At 36.9% G+C, this 20,651-nt stretch overlaps 1 protein-coding gene across 1 annotated transcript in view; it reads left to right on the forward strand.

Moving 5' to 3' along the window:
- The first annotated feature begins 11,685 nt into the window (after positions 1-11,685).
- Positions 11,686-20,651, forward strand: part of UGCG (UDP-glucose ceramide glucosyltransferase) — a 97,850-nt gene continuing 88,884 nt past the window's right edge. Inside the window, exon 1 of the mRNA XM_047067897.1 lies at positions 11,686-12,144. The gene's annotated coding sequence lies outside the window, so the exon portion shown is untranslated. The remainder of the gene's footprint in view (positions 12,145-20,651) is intronic.

The following is a 20,651-nucleotide window of genomic DNA, read 5'->3' on the forward strand; positions in this document are numbered from 1 at the left end:
TTAACTCTTTTTTTTTTTAATTTTAGAGAGAGCACAGGAGTGGGGGAGGGGGCAGATGGAGAGAGAGAAAGAATCTTAAGCAGGCTCCATACTCAACACAGATCCCTATGTGGGGCTCAATCCCACAATACTGGGATCCTGACCTGAGCCAAAACTAAGTCAGCCACTCAACCAACTGAGCCACCCGGGTGCCCCTATCCATTCTACTGTTGTTGGCCCTTTGGATTATTATAGTTTTGGGTGATTACAAATAATGCTGATCTCAATATCCTTATACATATATCCTAGCATACATAAATGTTTTTTTCTGGAATATAATTTTAGGAATGAATTTCTGGGATTATCGAGTGCTCATATTATCACATTTATTCAATAATGGCAAACTGCTTTCCAAACTGATTGTACCAATTTCCACTCCCACCAGCAATGTTTGAGAGTTCCTAGTGCTCTGTAACCTTAGCAACCTTTAGCAGCTTCAGATTATTTAATTTTGAGTATATGGTAAGTATCTAGTTGTCTCTCAAGGAAAGTTCCCATAAGCTGCCACATGCCACTTCTGCTTACATTTTGTTGGTTAGGCCCTAGTCAGCTGGTCACTCTTAGCTGTAATAAAGGCTAAAAGATTTATTGTTTATTCTGGACAGTCGTGTGCATAGTTACAACTTGGAGATTCTATTATTAAAATAAGAAGCAAAGAACAGATTTTTTTGAGAAATATATAGTAGTTTCTGCCACATTAAAAATAATAAAAATAGCTAACTTTATTGAGTACTTATTATGTGCCAAGCACTATTCTAAACACTTTGCAACTACTTATAAACTAGATACTATATTACAAACCCCAGTTTACAGATTAAAAACCTGGGACATTGAAAACTTAAGTATCTTTCCCAAGATTAAACAACTAGAAAGTATGAAACAGAATTGCAAATCCAAGTAGCCTATTTCAGAGTTCATGCTTTTAGCTAGGCCATAGACTCTTTAAAAGGAATATTTGCTTTTGTTCTGACATATATTTTATGAAGGTTTTCCTCCTGCTTATCTTTGGAAATTTATAGAACTAGTTTTCTTTATATATCTGTAGTGAATTTCATCATATCTAAGTCATCTGTGGTATTTTTTTCCTCAGATATATCTGCATCATTTCTAAAATGATGCATATGAAAAGAATCTTACTTAGAACAATTACTTTTCCCTATAAATTTTAATTAAATTTTAATGCACCATTATTTGCACTATTATTGTTTTGTATCTATTATTTATTTATTTATATATTTTTAAAAGTTTATTTATTTTGAGAGAGAGAACAAGAGTGAGCATGCATGCATGGGGAAGGAGCAGAGGGAGAAGGAGGGAGAGAATCTCAAGCAGGCTCCATGCCCAGTACAGAGCCCAATGCAAGCTCCCAACCATGAGATCACAATCTGAGTAGAAATCGAGAGTTGGACACTTAACTGACTGAGCCACCCAGCCGCCCCTCATTTTGTATCTAGATGGAAATAAAATACGTTTAAAACACTTGAATATAAACTAAGCTGAGGAGACATAAAGGAAGCTGGAAAAACCCTTTACTCTTCAGATCAATTCCACACATTTGTGGAAATGTCTTATAATAATATAGGCTTCGTTGTTGTATTCACATGTTATGCTGTTGAGGACAAAGTAGTGATGTCTCAGGTTTACTGAGAACATACTTTGTGCCAGGCACAATGTTGGACACTGAAGATGCAAAAATAAGGGAAACACATCTTAGCCTTTGAGAAGCTTACAAATCCTTGTCTGATGTTGCTCTTATTTTTTTAATGTTTATTTATTTTTGAGAGAGTGAGACACAGAGTGTGAGAGGGAGAGGGTCAGAGAAAGAGGGAGACACAGAATCTGAAGCAGGCTCCAGGCTCTGAGCTATCAGCACAGACCCCGATGTAGGGCTCGAACTCACTAACGGCGAGATCAGACCTGAGCTGAAGTCAGACGCTCAACAGACTGAGCCACCCAAGCACCCCTGTTGCTCTTATTTTTCAATTTTCTTTTCTTCAGGCAATTCTGTACACTGCCACCAGGGTGACATTTCTGAAACAACTGAGAACATCACTCCCCTGCTCAAACTTCATAATTTATCAAATACAGGATGAAATCTGAAATTCTTAGCATAGAAAAATTACTCCACCCCATTTACTATGGAATCCTGAACAATTGGCCATTCTTTGAATATCTCTCAGATCCTCTGAATTCCAGGTCTTTGTTCCTGCTGTTTTATTTGTATTCTGATCATACATTGTAACCCTATTTATTCTATAGGGTTTAGTTTCAATGTTTCCTCCTCCCACTTAGAATTAGTTGTTACCTTTTTGGCACTCTTATAGTTTTTCTCAGTGTCCCACTTTGGGCAGTTTTCATACTTTACATTATAATTGTTTTGTTCATGTCCACCTCTCCTATCAGATTGTTTTCTTGAGATTGTGGACCATGGACCACATTTTAATTATCTTTATACACTTTGTAATACTAGCATAATTCCTTAATGCTCTAAAATAGATATTTAATTCACTACTTAAAATTTGGCACTAGGTCATTTTGAAATAATCAAAAATTTTCTTGCATTTTGTATTAAGTATAGGCTTTCAGCATTTTTGCAGGAGCATTAATGTGTATGAAATATTACACACACATACACACACACATCAGCCAAAGTGAACATGACATAAATATGGCAGATAATCAATTTGAGACAGAGTTGCAGATTAGTCTGAATCAGATTATGCAGAAAATCTGGATATATGGAATGAAATAATATTGCACAAATGTGTTGCATAAGTAATTTGTCTTGTGGTTGCTAATTTGTGGGTGTAGTCTCACATACTATCTTTTGATCAGTAAGGGACTATTTTACATTAGTAGGATGAGAGATATATTTTGGCAAAACATATTTAATCTAATTAAACTAGAATATAATGATAAACTGGTAGCATTAACATGTAAAGAAATTTTCACAAGTATAGAAGGGAAGCCTAATATTTCATATTCATGTAGTTTACATTTTTTTCAAATACAGAAGCCAAATGTTATTGTAGCCTGCTTTTGAAACATCTCTTTCTCTAAACGCTATCACCTTTCTCTTCCATATGTTGAACCCTTCAAAATTTTTCCAATTATGAGCAATCTCATATCTCATATGTGTATCATATCTTTTACACATATTGAAAAATTCACTTAAGCTAAGCTTCTGGCCAGGATAAAAACTTTATCCATGCTTAGACTTGATTCTGTTCCCTCAAAGAAGACTTATGCTGGAGTAAACGGTCCATTTCCTTCTGAAAAATGGAAGAGCTAACTCTATCTACACTTTAACATTTCCCTTGGGTAATGTTTGTCCTGACGCTTCTTATATTTTATGGTCCAGTGAAATTAAGCCATTTGCCCAAAATTACATAGGGGGGACAGGAACACAGGTCTTCTGACTTCCACACAGGGAGGTGAAATTGTTCAGTCATCGACTTATCCATTAGTTATTTTCAAGCACATATTATATGCCAAGAATATGCTAGCTGGGGAGAGCAAATGACTCTACTCTTGTCAATGTGACAGGGAAAATAAGATATTTTCATAAATAACTAGTTATTCCCTGAGGAAATTAATGTCATAAGAGTTACAGGAGCTTAAAAGGGAAATAATGTTTTATTGTTTTAATAAATAAGTTGGAGAGATACAGAAGAGTAATTGAGTAGATAACTCATTTAGCTATTTCACCAGATTAACCACACCTATGGGAAATCTAGCTGTTTGAACCACAAAAATATAACAGCACCACTGTGTACCTAATGGAAAATGAAGTGACTTATAAAATAAATAACTTCTCAAGGCCTAAACTGCAAATTCAAACTACAATAAGTTATAACAAATATCCAGGGTAGCCAATATCATCCTTATAAGAGATGGGAAAACTATTTCTCTTTTTCTCTCTAAAAGAAGTCTTAATGTTGTTTCATAAACAGCAATTCTCACCACTTCATTTTTTTTTTTTTGAAAGAGAGAGAGAATGCCCATGCACTTACGCACATAAGCAGAGGACAGGCAGAGGCAGAGGGAAAGAGAGAATCTCAAGCAGGCTCCTTGCCCAGTGTGGAGCCCAATGCAGAGCATGACATGGGGATCTATGTCACAACCGTTAGATCATGACCTGAGCTGAAATAAAGAGTTGGACACTTAACTGACTGAGCCACCCAGTCAAAATTCATATTTTGAATTTAGACCCAATATTTTACCTCACAATGTAAGTTAATTTAACAAATAAATTTTGAACACCTACTATGTGCTTGGTATGTACAAACTTAATAGTTTAGTAACTTGTGTTGTCTTTTACAGGAGAGAAAAAAAAAGAATAGCCAGAAGCAATATCTAACACTATTGACCACTTCATCTTTTAAATATATTTCTCTTTTGGCTTCTAGCTTCCTGATTTCTCTCACCTGTTCCACATCTGGACCCCCTTTAATTTGGGGAGAAAATAATAAAACCATAATATCAAGCTCATTGGTTCCACTACATATATATGTTATGCAACTTCAGCTTGTCCTCCAATGCCAACTCTCAATCATTTTTTCTCCTTGTTGTGTATATATATATACATACACGCACATACACGCACATATATACACATATATATGTATATATGTATGTGCCAGCAATGTTCGAGATTTGAGAAATAGAGTCTCAAGACAATGTCCATATCTTTAGGTCCCTTGTTATATTCCAACAACTAGATCAGTGGTTCTCATTTGAGGTGATTTTGCCTCCCAGAGGGCATTTGGGCATATCTGGAGACATTTTTGGTTGTCACAACTTGGGGAAGGGGTGCTACTGGCTATTGGCAGAGGCCAGGATCCTGCTAAACATCCTAAAATTAAGAGGAAAATCCACCACCTCCCTTAAATAAGAATTATCCAGGGGCGCCTGGGTGGCGCAGTCGGTTAAGCGTCCGACTTCAGCCAGGTCACGATCTCGCGGTCCGTGAGTTCGAGCCCCGCGTCGGGCTCTGGGCTGATGGCTCAGAGCCTGGAGCCTGTTTCCGATTCTGTGTCTCCCTCTCTCTCTGCCCCTCCCCCGTTCATGCTCTGTCTCTCTCTGTCCCAAAAATAAATAAACGTTGAAAAAAAAAATTAAAAAAAAAAAAGAATTAGCCAGCCCAAACTGTCAACCTAGTGCCTAGTGCCTTGGCCTAGTGCCAAGGTTGAGAAATCCTGATCTTAACTGATTAAAGACTAAACTATATCCACACTCTTCTATTCATATATAAACCACTTACCCCATTCCCTGGAGATGAGTTCACCTTCTTCTTGAAGGAGAAATTGTGTTCCTTCACTTTTCACTTTTTTGTCTCAAAATGTCTGTATAGTCTCATTTGGCATTTTCTTCTTTCTCTGGATAAGTATTGTTCTTTCTTTTCAAGACTAATCTCTTTCAATATTTGTCCTACCCTATTTTCCAAATTATTTATGCTACTGACAAAAATGCATTCTGTATCACAGAATAAAACAGATAAGAAATCAGAGTACTGTTCCCTCTGGATTCTTTATATCCTACCCACTCACCATCTCCAGAATTTAGTTGATAGATTATTTCCTCTCATGTATATCTTCAATCTCTCCCCTATAATGGATTCTCTCTGTGTCTAAAAAGTACTTAATTATATCCCATCTTAAAATGTTCTTTAAAACTCTTATTTTTGATCTTTTGTTAAATTATCTGTATTTCTTAGGACTCCTATACTTTTCTCCTAGCTGTTCACCCAGCCTCTAATTAAGTCTGCATAGTGCTGTAGAATTTAGATTTTGTCAACTACTCTCATCAAAGTCCTCTAGTAGTCAACCAATGCCTGTACATAATAACCATGCCATATAAAGCATCTTTTATTTACAAGATACTGTGCTTGGAACTTGACTTAAATCAGTTATTAATATCTCCATCATATAGATGAGAAACTGAGGATTAGAGAGGTTAAGTGACTTTCTCAAAACCCTATAGCTAGGTAGGAAGTGAGGAGCAAATTTAAAACCAAGTCAGTCTTATGTCAAAGTCTGTACACAACTCTTCATTCCCTAAGGAATCAAGTCCAGATTCCTGAGTTTGGCCTTAAGGTCTCTGTAATCTGTCTCCAAGTTTTTTCCAGGTACTGCTGACCTTCATCCACCCTATATTCTTGTTAAAGTACTGTTGTCTCTGCATACTCTTTTTGCTTTCTTTTCTCCTATTTGCTCCCACTCATATCATACCCTCTGTCTTTGTTATCCTTCTCACATGGCTCTAGAGTTCCAAATAGTGACCCACTTTCAAGCCCAACTCAAGCTTCCCAGCCGAGTTCCCTAACCTCTGATCTTTTCCTTTTTTTGTTTTTTCCTGGTGAAATTTTTCTCACAAATTTTGTTACTATAAATTACGTATATGCTTTTTTGCTCATTCTCTATTCCTGCCTCCTTTACAGCAGGAACTTGTTATGTGATAGTAACATAGTTTTGGGTAGAATTTTACAAGCACTCTTTCATATATGTTAAGAACCTGGCAAAGAGCAGGAGCTCAATAAATCTTTGTTTGCCTGTTTGGGTCTGATCTTCAGAGCAGTTCTCCAAGGTATTATTATACTTTACTAACAGATAAGAAAATTGAGGCTCAGAGAGATCAAGTGACCTGCCAAAGGGCAGAAATATTCCAGGATGACCCAAACTCTAACGCAAGAGTTTTGTCTTTAATTGGGGGTTCTTTCTACTATACTACTTAGGACTTTAGAAGTTTGATTCCCCAGTATATCCTAGCTCTATGCCTTGGTCTTAGTAGTACTGAATATGAGCTGAATGAATGAGTAAATGTCTGTTAAGAACATATTCTTTGATGTTGAAAGTCATGAGAGATTTCTTGGCCACCAAGAATAAGAGCACTTTAGGATGTGACTCATACTCATACATAATACTTATTATTCATTTAGACAGAAAGAAAACAAACCCACCCATTGTGATAAAATATCTTAGGTAACATTAGGTTGAAGTCTGTATTATTATCCACTTAAGAACACCTGTGCCACATGACTTTGACAAACAAGCTTTTATGTGATTTAAAATCAATAAGTAGGAAAAAATTCAGAATAATTTTTCAATTTTTTTCATTTTTATGTAGGTACATTTATCATTCTCTTTCCTTATTGTCTCTACTTTTTGGGTCATGTTTAGAAAGGTCACCTCTATCCCAAAAATTATACAGATACTCTAATATATTTTCTTCTACTGTTTTTATCATGTCATTCTTTACATTTAGAATCCCTGGGATTGTGTTTAAGTATGTGTATGTGTTTCTATGTATGTGTATAAGGCATGAAATAGGTTTCTAATTTAATATTTTCTTAAATAGTTCAATGAGTTATTTATTGATTTTCCCTTCTGATTTAAATTACATCTTTATCATATACTTCCATATACTAAATTCTTACATATATATAAACTTTCCAGAATTTTTTAAAGTTTATTTATTTATTTTGAGGTGGGCGGGGGGGAAGAGAGAGAGGAAGACAGAGAATCCCAAAGCAGGCTCTGCGCTGTCAGTACAGAGCCCAATACAGGGCTTGAACTCGTGCACCATGAGCCACCCAGGTTTTCTTCCAGAGTTTTAATTTATTCTGTTGATGGTTTACTCCTGAGCTGTTATTATTTATTAATTTACATGGTTTTAATTATTAAAATTTTAATTTCTGGGCAGCAGTCTCATTCACTATTCTTTTTTCTTTTAATTCCTTTTAATGTACTGTTGGATTCAATTTGCTCGTATCTTGTTGAGAATTTTTGCATTCGTGTTCATCAAGGATATCGGCCTATAACTCTCCTTTTTAGTGGGGTCTTTGTCTGGTGTTGGAATCAAGGTCATACTGGCCTCATAGAATGAATTTCCTTCCATTTCTATTTTTGTAATAGTTTGAGAAGAATAGGTATTAACTCTTCTTTAAATGTTTGGTAGAATCCCCCTGGGAAGCCGTCTGGCCCTGGACTGTTGTTTGTTGGGAGAATTTTTGATTACTGATTCAATTTCTTTGCTGGTTATGGGTCTGTTCAAATTTTCTATTTCTTCCTGTTTGAGTTTTGGTAGTTTGTATGTTTGTAGGAATTTGTCAATGTTTTCCAGATTGCCCAGTTTGTTGGCATATAATTTTTCATAATCTTCTTTTGAAATTGTTTGTATTTCTGTGGTGCTGGTTGTGATCTCTCCTCTTTCATTTACCACGATCAAGTGGGATTTATTCTTGGCCTGCAGGAGTGGTTTAATATTCACAAATCGATCAGTGTGATTCACTACATTAGTAAAAAAAGGATAAGAATGATATGATCCTTTCAATAGATGCAGAAAAAGCATTTGACTAAATCCAGCATCCATTCTTGATAAAAACCCTCAGCAAAGTAGGGATAGATAGAACATACCTCAACATCATAAAGGCCATATACAAAAGACCCACAACTAATATCATCCTCAGTGGGGAAAACTGAGAAGTTTTCATCTATGGTCAGCAATAAGACAGGGATGTCCACTCTTACCATTACTATTTAACATAGTACCAGAAGTCTTAGCCTCAGTGATCAGACAACAAAAGGAAATTAAAGGCATCCAAATTGGCAAGGAAGAAGCCAGACTTTCACAATTCACAGACAACATAACGCTTTATGTAGGAAACCCAGAAGACTCCACAAAAAAGTTGGAAGCACTAATACATAAATTCAGCAAAGTTGCAGGATACACAATCGGTGTACAGAAATCTGTTGCATTTCTATACACCAATTATGAAGCAGCAGAGAAAGAAATCAAGGAACCAATCCCATTTACAACTGCACCAAAACCAGTAAGATACCTAGGAATAATTTTAACCTAACAGGTAAAAGATCTGTATGCTGAAAACTATAGAACACTTAGGAAAGAAATTGAAGAGGATACAAAGAAAAGAAAACATTCTGTGCTCATGGATTGGAAGAAAAAACATTGTTAAAATATTTATACTATGCAAAGCAGTCCACACATTTAATGCTTTTCCTATTAAAATACCACCAGCATTTTTCACAGTGCTAGAACAAACAATCCTAAAATTTGTATGGAACCACAAAAGACCCCGAATAGCCAAAACAATCTTGAAAAAGAAAAGCAAAGCTGTAGGCTTCACGATTCCAAACTTCCAGCTATATTACAAAGCTGTAGTTTAAGACAGTACGTTATTGGCACGCGCGCGCACGCACACACACACACACACACACACACACACAGATTGATGTAACAGAATAGAAAACCCAGAAATAGACGCACAACTATATGGCCAACTGATCTTTGACTAAGCAGTAAAGAATATCTGATGATAAAAAGACAGTCTCTTCAACAAATGTTGTTGGGAAAACTGCAAAGCAACATGCAGAAGAATGAAACTGGACCACTTTCTTACACCATAAACAAAAACAAATTCAAAATAGATGAAAGATCTAAATGTGAGATAGGAAACCATCAAAATCCTGGAGGAGAACACAGGCAGCAACCTTTGACCTCGGTCGGAGCAACTTCTTACTAGACATGTCACTGGAGGCAAAGGAAACAAAAGCAAAAATGAACTATTGGGACTTCATGAAGATAAACTTCTGCATATTGAAGGAAACAACGACAAAACTAAAAGGCAGCCTATGAAATGGGAGAAGATAGTTGCAAATGACATCTTATAAAGGATGAGTATCCAAAATCTATAGAGAATTTATCAAACTCAACACCCAAAAAACAAATAACCCAGTTAAGAAATGGGCTGAAGACATGAATAGATATTTTCCAAAGAAGTCATCCAGATGGCTAAAATATATATTTTCCAAAGAAGACATCCAGACACATGAAAAGATGCTCAACATCACTCATCATCAGAGAAATACAAATCAAAACCACAATGAGATACCACCTCAGACCTATCAGAATGGCCACAATTAACCAGCAAACAACAGATGTTTGTGAAGATGCAGAGAAAGGAGAACCCTCTTACACTGTTGGTGGGAATGCAAACTGGTGCAGCCACTCTGGAGAACAGTATGGAGGTTCCTCAAAAAGTTAAAAATAGAACTACCCTACAATCCAACAATTGCACTAAGTATTTACCCAACCCAAAGGATACAAAAATACAGATTGAAAGGGGTACACACACCCTGATGTTTATAGCAGCATTATCAACAATAGCCAAATTATGGAAAGAGCCCAAGTATCCATCAACTGATGAATGGATAAAGAAGTCACACACACACACACACACACACACACACACACACACACACAATGGAATGTTACTCAGCCATCAAAATAATGAAATCTTTCCATTTGCAACAATGTGGATGGAGCTAGAGTGTATTATGCTAAGCAAAATAAGTCAAGTCAGAGAAAGACAAATACCATTTGATTTCACTCATGTGGAATTTAGGGAACAAAATGGATAAACATATGGGAAGGAAAAAGAAAAGAGAGAGAGGGAAGCCAACCATAAGAGACTCTTAACAATAGAGAACAAACTGAGGGTTGACAGAGCGAAGTGGGTGGGGAATGGACTAAATGGGTGACAGGTATTAAGGAGGGCACTTGTTATCATGAGCATTGGGTGTTGTATGTAAGTGATGAATCACGTAATTCTACTCCTGAAACCAATATTACACTGTATGTTAACTAACTAGAATTTAAATTAAAATTTGGAAAAATAGGAAAAAAAACTCTTGATTTCTGCTTAAGTCGTGATCTCACAGTTCATGGGATCGAGCCCTGAGTTGGGCTCTGCACTGACAAGGCAGTTTCCTTCTCTCTCTGTTTCCTTCTCTCTCTGCCTCTCTCTCTCTCTCTTTCTAAAAATAAATAAACTTTAAAAAATGTTGGAACGAATAAATTTTTTTTTAAGTTTCCTGGCTATCCTCTAAGGTTTATTCTTTTTTTTTTTTTTTAATTTTTAACGTTTATTTACTTTTGAGACAGAGAGAGACAGAGCATGAACGGGGGAGGGTCAGAGAGAGAGAGGGAGACACAGAGTCTGAAACGGGCTCCAGGCTCTGAGCTGTCAGCACAGAGCCCGATGCGGGGCTCGAACTCACGGACCGCGAGATCGTGACCTGGCTGAAGTTGGACGCTTAACCGACTGCGCCACCCAGGCGCCCCTCCTCTAAGGTTTATTCTTAATAAACATAAGCAATATTTTGTCAAGATCCCACATTTTCTTTTTCTGGGATTCTGATTGAGATGAAATAAAAGTGATGGATTCATTTGGAGAATTGACACATTTTAATATAGAGTCTTCAGAATCAGAGAACCTGATATGGTTTTCCATTGACTCAAGTCTTATGTCATTTTCCCCAATTACTTTAATTTTTTTTAACATTTGCTTTATTTTATTTAAAAAATTTTTGTAATGTTTATTTTTGAGAGAGAGAGAGAGAGAGAGAGAGTAAAAGAGGGGCAGAGAGAGAGGGAAACACAGAATCCAAAGCAGGCTCCAGGCTCCGAACTGTCAGCACAGAGCCCGACGTGGGGCTCAAGCTCAAGAACTGTGAGATCATGACCTGAGCCAAAGTCGGACGCTTAACCGACTGAGCCACCCAGGCGCCCCACATTTGTTTTATTTTTTAATATTTATTTATTTTGAGAGAGAGAGGGTCTGTGTGTGTGTGTGTGTGTGTGCAAGTGAGGGAGGGGCAGAGAGAGAGGGAGAGAGAATCCCACAGCAGGCTCCATGCTGTCAATCCCAAGTCTGAAATGGGGCTCCCTCAGGAAACATGAGATCATGTCCTGAGCTGAAATCAAGTTGGATGCTCAACCGACTGAGCCACCCAGGAACCCCTGCAATAATTTTATAATTTTACAATTTCTGTGTTTGTGTGTATGTGCATGCATACTTCAATAGAATATAGTGCTCTAGTACTTATATGCAAGAATCAGCCACCTGAGTTTCAAACTTAGCTATGCCATTTACTAGCCATGTAACCTGTTCTTTCACCTTTTTGTGTTTGTTCTTTATTTCCCCTCTCCTATAATATGGGCGATGATAATAGTGCCTCTTGGAGTTATCATGAAGATTAAATGGATTAATGTATCTAAAACACTGAAGACAGTATCTGGCACATAGTAAGTACTCCATAAGTACTACCTATGATTACATGTGTATATATGCTATACACATTTCTTGTTATTTATTTGTGTTTTATATACTACTATTAAAAAGGGGATTTTTTTTCTATTCTCTTCTTATGGGTGGTCATTTTGTTAATTTTGATTATGCAATCTCAATCAACACTAAATTTTGAAATTTCAGCCTCCAGAGGGCTCCCCTTTCCTGTGAATTATTGTCATTCTCATAACTTCTTTTTTAAGAATTTTGTGTCACTTACAGCCAAGTGATGAAGAGGAAAGTGTGTATGTGATGCATTTGAAAGGTCAAGTAAGATAAATAAGATCAACAACTAGTCCATTGAAAATACTAACAGGACTGGGGCGCCTGGGTGGCTCAATTGGTTAAGCATCCGACTTTAGCTCAGGTCATGATCTCACAGTTTGTGGGTTCGAGCCCACGTGTGTCAGCTGTGCTGACAGCCCAGAGCCTGGATCCTGCTTCAGATTTTGTGTCTCCAGCTCTCTGCCCCTCCCCCACTTGCACTCTGTCTCTCTCAAAACTAAATAAATGTTAAAAAAAATTTTAATAAAAATAATAAAAAAAGAAAATACTAACAGGACAAGCAATCTTCTTGCAAAACTGAAGAAAGAAAAAACAGCTGAAAATGTAAAAACAAAAAAGGAATTAACAGAAACATAAATATCCAAGAAGTTTAAAAATTATAAGAATACTCAAAGTTTAACCTGTCAATAAAGTGAAAATTTTGACAACTTATCTGAGAAATATAAGTTATGTAAAGTGATACAAGTAGAGGCAGAAAACTTGAATTAGTCAACAACATAGAAGAAATGGGAAATGTTACCAAAGTTCTACCACTAGGTCAAGATGTTTTTAAACATGGATTCTCTCAAAACTTTTAGGAGCAATGTTATTTATAGAACATTGAAAAAGATGAAAAACTTTATTATAACTCATTAAACAAAGCTAACATAACTATGAAACCAGATTAGTGAGGAATAGCAGAAGAAAAAACTATAGGCCAATCTTAATAATGAAATAAATGCAGAAATCCTAAATAAAACATTAACAAATTGAATATAACAGCATTTTAAAAGTTGAATGTACTATGATCCAAATAGATTTTATTCCAGGAATGCAAATATAGCTCAGTATATTAAGACATGAGCCTCTAATGATTTGCAGCTAAATAACAAGTAAATCTTTAAATATTTCATGGCATTTTTCTCCTAATATTATCCTGCTTTGCTACTTTGTTTGATCATCTCGGCCTAGAACATCTTCTTCTCTGTCCAGGAAACTCCTACTTCTCTTTAAAGACTCAACTTAAGTCATCTCGGTCTCCTTCTCTGACACCGCCTTACCTGAGGCTAAGAAGATACTGCTCTCATACACTTCCACAATACCTTGTATTTACCTCTATTACAGACTTACTATACTGTTCTATAAATGCTGGTTAACTTGTTTGTCTCCCCTACCAAATTGTGAACTCTTGAGATACAGTCAATTTAGTTCTGTGTTGGGGTGCCTGGGTGGCTCAGTCAGTTGAGCGTCCGACTTTGGCTCAGGTCATGATCTCACAGCTTGTGAGTTCGAGCCCCGTGTTGGGCTCTGTGCTGACAGCTCAGAGCCTGGAGCCTGCTTCTGCTTCTGTGTCTCCCTCTCTCTCTGCCCCTAACCCACTCACATTCTGTCTCTGTCTCTCTCAAAAATAAATAAACATTAAAAAAAAATTAGTTCTGTGTTTTGGAAGCCTGATATATAAATATTTGGCAAAATCCACTGAGAGTTATACACAGAACAAAACTGGAAATAAAAAATGTTAGCCAATTACTATAAAAAGCTGTATTGGAGGACACGATTTTGATGTCTAGACTGGACTTCTCAATATTTCACCTTAGAAAAAAATCAAACTTCCTTTTCCTGTTGGAAGCAAAGTTGGGCAACGTCCCTGGAAAGCACTAGCTTCTTACCATATGGTAAAGAACACACTAGTGTTAACCTCCTCTGTCGGGAGCCTAGAAGATGCTAATGTATTTATTAATAGAATGTATTAATGTATTTATTAATCAAAAGTACTAATCAAGTCAGTCACTCTTCCCATGGTTAACTTAGAGGTGAAGAGAAAGGCCAGGAGTTTTATTCTAACTGAAATTCTGCATGGAGACATGAAGCCAGAGAAATAGAGGATACCCCCTGTAATGGCTACCGAACCTAGGACATTTTCCTTTAGGACTTAGTTGCCTATGATTTCAGAGAAAAATTTCAATTGCAGTAACTATATTTAGCCTGAGTGCTCTCATTTAACTTAGCAGGTCTTTGTTTTTTAATTTATAATTTGATTGGTATGCTTCTTCAAATTTCTGTTGGAATAAGTCAAGTGAAAAAAGTAACCAAAAGACATGTAAATTTTCCTCACAAATCCACTGGCATTCTATTATGTTCTCTGTACTTTTTTCTAGTTAATGTAACATTGCTTTCAAGGCACTCTTAACAGGGAAACTGCTCCTTCTGTAGCCTCGTGAAATCGAATAAGAAGGAATTGTCATCTCCATATATTCTGGATCTATTTAACCTAATAGCATGCTCTGCTAACACTGACAGACAAGGGGAGGGCCAGGAAATGTCAGAGAATGAGGACAGTATTGGAATATGAGCCCATTCACTTAGCATTTGTTTCACTAGCTTTTTCCCTCTGCTACCAATACAGATAGTAGCTGGAGATCTAACGGACAGTATAGTGATTATAGTCAACAATACTGTGTTATATACTTCAAAATTGCTAAGAGACTAGATCTTAAATGTTCTCAACACAAAAAAGAAATGATAATTATGTGACGTGTTGGAAGTTTTAGCTAAAGCTATGATGGTAATCATGTTGCAATATATAAATATCAAATCAACACATTGTACACCTTAAACTTGCTCAATATTACATGTCAGTTATATCTTAATAAAAAATAAAATGAAGATATGGTAATTTGTTTCACGTATTGATGGACACTTAAGTTATGTAGTGGCTATTCAAATAAAGCTGCTATGAATGTGTACGAGTCTTGGTGTGGCTGTGTTTCATTTCTCTTGGATAAATAACTAGGAGTGAATGGCTGGCTCTTATGATTTGTGTATGTGTGGTTTTTTTTATACCATTGACATGTAACATTATACTAGTTTCAGGTGCACAGCATAATGATTCAATATTTGTATACATTGTGAAATAATCACCTCAATAAGTCCATCCATAACATTCATCTGACCACACAGTTACAATTTTTTGTGTGTGATGAACACTTTTAAGATCTATTCTGTTAACTTTCAAATACACAGTACAGTATTATTATTAACTATAGTCACCATGCTATATATTACATCCTAATAAATTATATCCTAATTTATTATCCTAATAAATTAGGATAATAAAATAAGATAATTTTATACTATTATATCCAAATAAATTAGGATTTATTTATTTTATAACGAAGTTTTTTCTTTTTTTATCTTTTTTTCTTTAAAAAAAATTTTTTTTTTTTGAGAGAGAGAGAGAGAGTGTGAGCAGGGGAGGGGCAGAGAGAGAGGGAGACACAGAATCCCAAACAGGCTCCAGGCTCTGAGCTGTAAGCACAGAGCTTTACGTGGGGTCGTACTCACAAACTGCGAGATTATGACCTGAATCAAAGTTGGACGCTTAACCAACTGAGCCACCCAGGCAACTCTATCTTTTTTTTCCCTTAATGTTTATTTATTTTTGAGAGAGAGAGAGAGAACATGAGTGGAGGAGGGGTAGAGAGAGGGAGACACAGAATCCGAAGCAGACTCCAGGCTGCAAGCTATCAGCACGGAGCCTGACTTGGGGACCAAACCCACAAACCATGAGATCATGACCTGAGCCAAAGTCAGACACTTAACTGACTGAGCCACCCATGAGCCCCTGGAAGTTTGTTTCTTTTGACCACCTTCACTCATTTCACCAGCCCCACAATCTCCCCACAACAGCCAGTCTGTTCTTTGTATCTGGAAGTTTGTTTTTTATTTTATTTTTTAGATTCTGCATATAAGTGAGATCATACATTCATACATACATATTTAGAATCATATATATATGCATCTTATATATATATATGTGTGTATGTGTGTATATGTATGTGTGTATATATATATATATATATATATATATATATGCATCTTTTTTCCTCAATGTATTCTTTTGTTAAAAAACTTTTTTTCGGGGCACCATGGTGGCTCAATCAGTTAAGCATCTGACTGTTGGTTTCGGCTCAGATCATGACCTCACAGTTTTCAAGACCCCTGCATCAGACTCTGTGCTGGCATTGTGGAGCCTGCTTGGGATTCTCTGTCCCTCTCTTTGCCCCTCCCCACTCGTGCTCCCTCGCTCTCTCTCTCTCAAAATAAGTAAAAAAAAAAAAATTAAAAAAAGAACTTTTTTCTACTTCTATTCCTCTTCTTTTGACTTTCCTCCTCATATTCCTGTTATTCTTTTCTGCTTTTACTTAACACAGATTATGGGTTGCTTCTAACTCAAGCAGCAAAGTGAGTATTAGCAGTTACAGCCTCAGGGAAATTATCAGTGGTACCAGGGTACAGATGTCTAAGAGTGTAGGGAGAGGATTGAAAAATGCAATGGAAAAATTAATTGGATTGTCAATACATACAAGATTCCTGAGATGAGAGGAAGTTAGGAAGAGTATAGCTGTCCCCAAAGGAAATGTATACTAAATATCCCTATGAAATATCCCAGAAAGAATGCAGCTGTGATATTGGGATTTATAAAAAATATATATTTGGTCTTCATTCTGGTTCCTGGCATAGGACTCCTAAAACCCTTGGAATTAACTGTGATGATGGAGATAAAGGTGTCTGGTATTGTGTTAATGAGGCAGCCTTTAGAAAGCACCTAGGGCTAGAGGCTGGTTGCCTGTGGGACCAACCACGTGATTTGAGGGTTGGAACTTTCGTCTAGTCCTCCCCGACCTCTGGGAAGGGGAGAGGAGCTGGCAATGGAGTTTAGGCAGCAGCTGCTGATGATTTAATCAGCTGTGCCTACATAATGAAGCCTCCATTAAAGCCCCAAAGGACAGGATTCAGAGAGCTTCCAGGTTGGTGAACATGTGGAGATTGTGGGAGGGTGGCGTGCTCGGAGAGGGGATGGAAGTTTAGTGCCCCTTTCCCCAGACCTTGCCCGATGCAACTTCTTCCATCTGGCTATTTCTGACTTAAATCCTTTTTATAATAAACTGGTAATGTAGTAAGTAAAATGTTTCTCTGACTTCTGTGAGCCACTAGAACAAATTAATGGAAATTAAGGAGGAGTCGTTGGAATCTCCAATCTATATCCAGTAGCAGTAGGTCAGAAGCACAGGTGACTACCTGGACTTGAGATTGGTGTCTGAAGTGTGTGTGTGTGTGTGTGCGTGTGTGTGTGTGTGTGTGTGTTGGGGGGTGCGTGTGCAGTCTTGTAGATCTGAGCCTTTAACATGTGGGATCTGATGCTATCTTTGGGTAGATAGCATCAGAATTGAATTAAGTTGTAGGTTACCCAGCTGGTGTCAGAACATTGCTAGTTGTGGGAGGAAAAACCATACCTTAGAATTCAGTGCAAAAATCTTAAAATAATCAAAAACCCTGGTTAGGAAAAAATAAGAAAACAATGCTTCTTTAGGCTTCAGGTGGCCTGTTACTGATTTCCTATAATTATGGAGACTTCTACTAAATCCAGAATTGAGGGAATTTAAAGGACATTGTAGTATAATCACCCCATGATGGATAGGTACTGAGGTTCCTGTTAGCCAACAGTAATTTGATCTGGCTGTTTGGTAAAAGTACCTTAAGTTGAAGTATGAATGCTGAAAGATTTCACTAATTTTCTCCTGAGGACCACCTAACGATAAGAGGCTGATCCCAGGCAGGTAGGCCTTGTCCAATAAGGATTACGGAAGCAGTTTGTCTACTACTACTCCGTTTTGTTGTTGTTGTTGTTGTTGTTGTTGTTGCTAAGCTATGCTGTCTGCTTGAGGTTTGATCCAGCACTACTCTATTCCAGCAGACACATCTGTTTTATGGAATAGGACTATTCTCAACCCTTACACCATCCTCCCTCAACCAGTCAGGTGTGAAGGCAGAAGACAAGACCAAAAAAGAAAAGAAGACAGTCCTAAATAATCCTCTACATATTTTGACTTTGGATTTCATGTGACAACCTAAGGAGACAGAATATTTTGTATGATAGGACAGTACATGATCTCTAAGTTCTACTACAGCTATTTAACTTATATTAATTCAGCTAATTCAGGAATGTTTGCCAGAATCTTCTTAGAATGGTGCCAACAACATTTATGTAATCACCTGTAGGTGAGGAAGGATAGATGTAAACACAAATTAAAAAAAAATTTTTTTAATGTTTATTTATTTTTGAAGGAGAGAGAGACAGAGCACAAGCAGGGCAGGGGTAGAGAGAGAGGGAGACACAGAATCTGAAGCAGGCTCCAGGCTCTGAGCTGTCAGCACAGAGCTGGACACAGGGCTTGAACCCATGAACTGTGAGGTCGTGACCTGAGCTGAAGTCAGACGCTTAACTGAGTGAGCCACCCAGGCACCCTGTAAATACAAATTTTGACTTGCTGAAATTTAATCTTTGATAGTTAAAAAACTGCTACATTGATATGAACCCAGAATTTTGGAGATTAGATTATAAACAAAGTGATCATATAATTTATTGCCAAAACCTGACTCTTTTGAGAACAAAAGAAGCAAATTCATAATCACACCAGGGCAACAGGAACAAACTGAGGTTGTCCCAGGCAAACCAGGTAATACAGTTACTCTAATTATAAACTACATTTTGTGTAAGCAGAGTCAGGATTTCACAAATGAAGGATGAGTAGTTCTGGAGAATTTCTCTCTCCGCATCTTTCTCACTTTTCTTCCTCAACCCAGTTTCCCTAAGGTTTTCTGTTTCCTTCAATATCCCAACCACTTTTTCTAATTCTTATCTACAAGAATATGAGGTGAATAAAACATTAAAACTAGTTTCACACATACTTGAACTTTAGCTGCTCTCTATAGTTGCTAGCAAAACAGATGTAGTTTCGTGGGAACTCCAGACTGGCTACCAGTATGACTGCTGGAGGTACAGCATTTATGTAAAAAGTTAGTCTATATTCCCTATTTTCCTTTAGAGAAGGAACTTTATGGCCCCTTTCTGGCGTGTAAAAAGTCAACAGTATTAGAACGTGTTCATTTGAAATCACATGAAGTTTTATGCAGAATAACTTGTAGATTAATAAAATATTCTTGATTCTTTTTCTGTTGAGGCATAATTGACATAATATTGTGTATGTTTAAGGTGTATAACATGCTGATTCGATACGTTTATGTGCTGCAATATGATTAACACTGTAGCATTAGCTAATACCTCTCTCATGTCACATAATTACCATTTCTTTTTTGTGGTGCAAGTACTCTTGATTTTATCCTATGTGGCAGTCACATGGCTTTTCATATCTCTGCCAAGCAAAGGGAGAACAAATCTGCCTTATTCATAAATTTGTATATCCATGCTGAAAGTTTTAGATGCACACACCATGATTGTCACAAGATATAATCATGTCTTCATAAGGTTAAAGGAAGAGGTAAACCTGTGACAGCCAGCCCAGTGCCCTCTGGGGACTTCAAAAAAATGTCATTAACTTCACATCAGACATAAAGGTCAGAAGGAGGGCAAACGATGGAAAAAAGATGTACTTTCAAACAACTTTCAAAAACTGACTTTTTAAGTGGGAACCTGGCTTTTTAAGTGGGAAACTGTAAATTGGACAAATTTACCTATAAATTGGACAAATACTTGTTCTCAAGTTCCTGATATGAATGGATCTTGGAATTGAAGGGAAGCAGAATGTGCCACAAAATAATCAAAATATGGATTATTTTGAGCTGAAGTCAGTTAAGACCCAGAAGACTCAAAAACTTTTACCTTTCTCCTAAATATCCAAAAGAATTTTAGATAAGGGACCTAACCCAAAAGGAGAGCTGTTACCAGAAATAACTTTTTAATGTATTTTTTTATTGAAGTAGTATATTCTTTTTTTGTTGATATGCAATATTACATTAGTTTTAAGTGTATAACATAGTGATTCAACAACTGTATACATTATTCTCACGAGTGTAGCTACCATCTGTCATCATACAATGCTATTACAATACCATTGACCATATTCCTTATGCTATACCTTTCATCCTTGTGACTTATTCATTCCGTAACTGGAAGCTTGTATGTCCCACGCACCTTTACCCATTTTGCCCCTCCCTCCACCCCTCCCCCTGGCAACCATCAATTCTTTTTTTTTTTAATGTTTATTTATTTTTGAGAGAGAGAAAGAGTGCACATGCATGTGCACATGAGCAGGGGAGGGGCAGAGAGAGATGGAGACAGAGAATCCCTAGCAGGCTCCATGCTGTCAGCACAGAGCCAGAGGCAGGGCTTGATCTC

The sequence above is a fragment of the Lynx rufus genome, unplaced genomic scaffold (assembly GCF_022079265.1).
Source record: "Lynx rufus isolate CCGP_SWC_20201006 ecotype Redwood Valley unplaced genomic scaffold, mLynRuf1.p SCAF_10, whole genome shotgun sequence".
In the NCBI taxonomy this organism is placed as follows: Eukaryota; Metazoa; Chordata; class Mammalia; order Carnivora; family Felidae; genus Lynx; species Lynx rufus.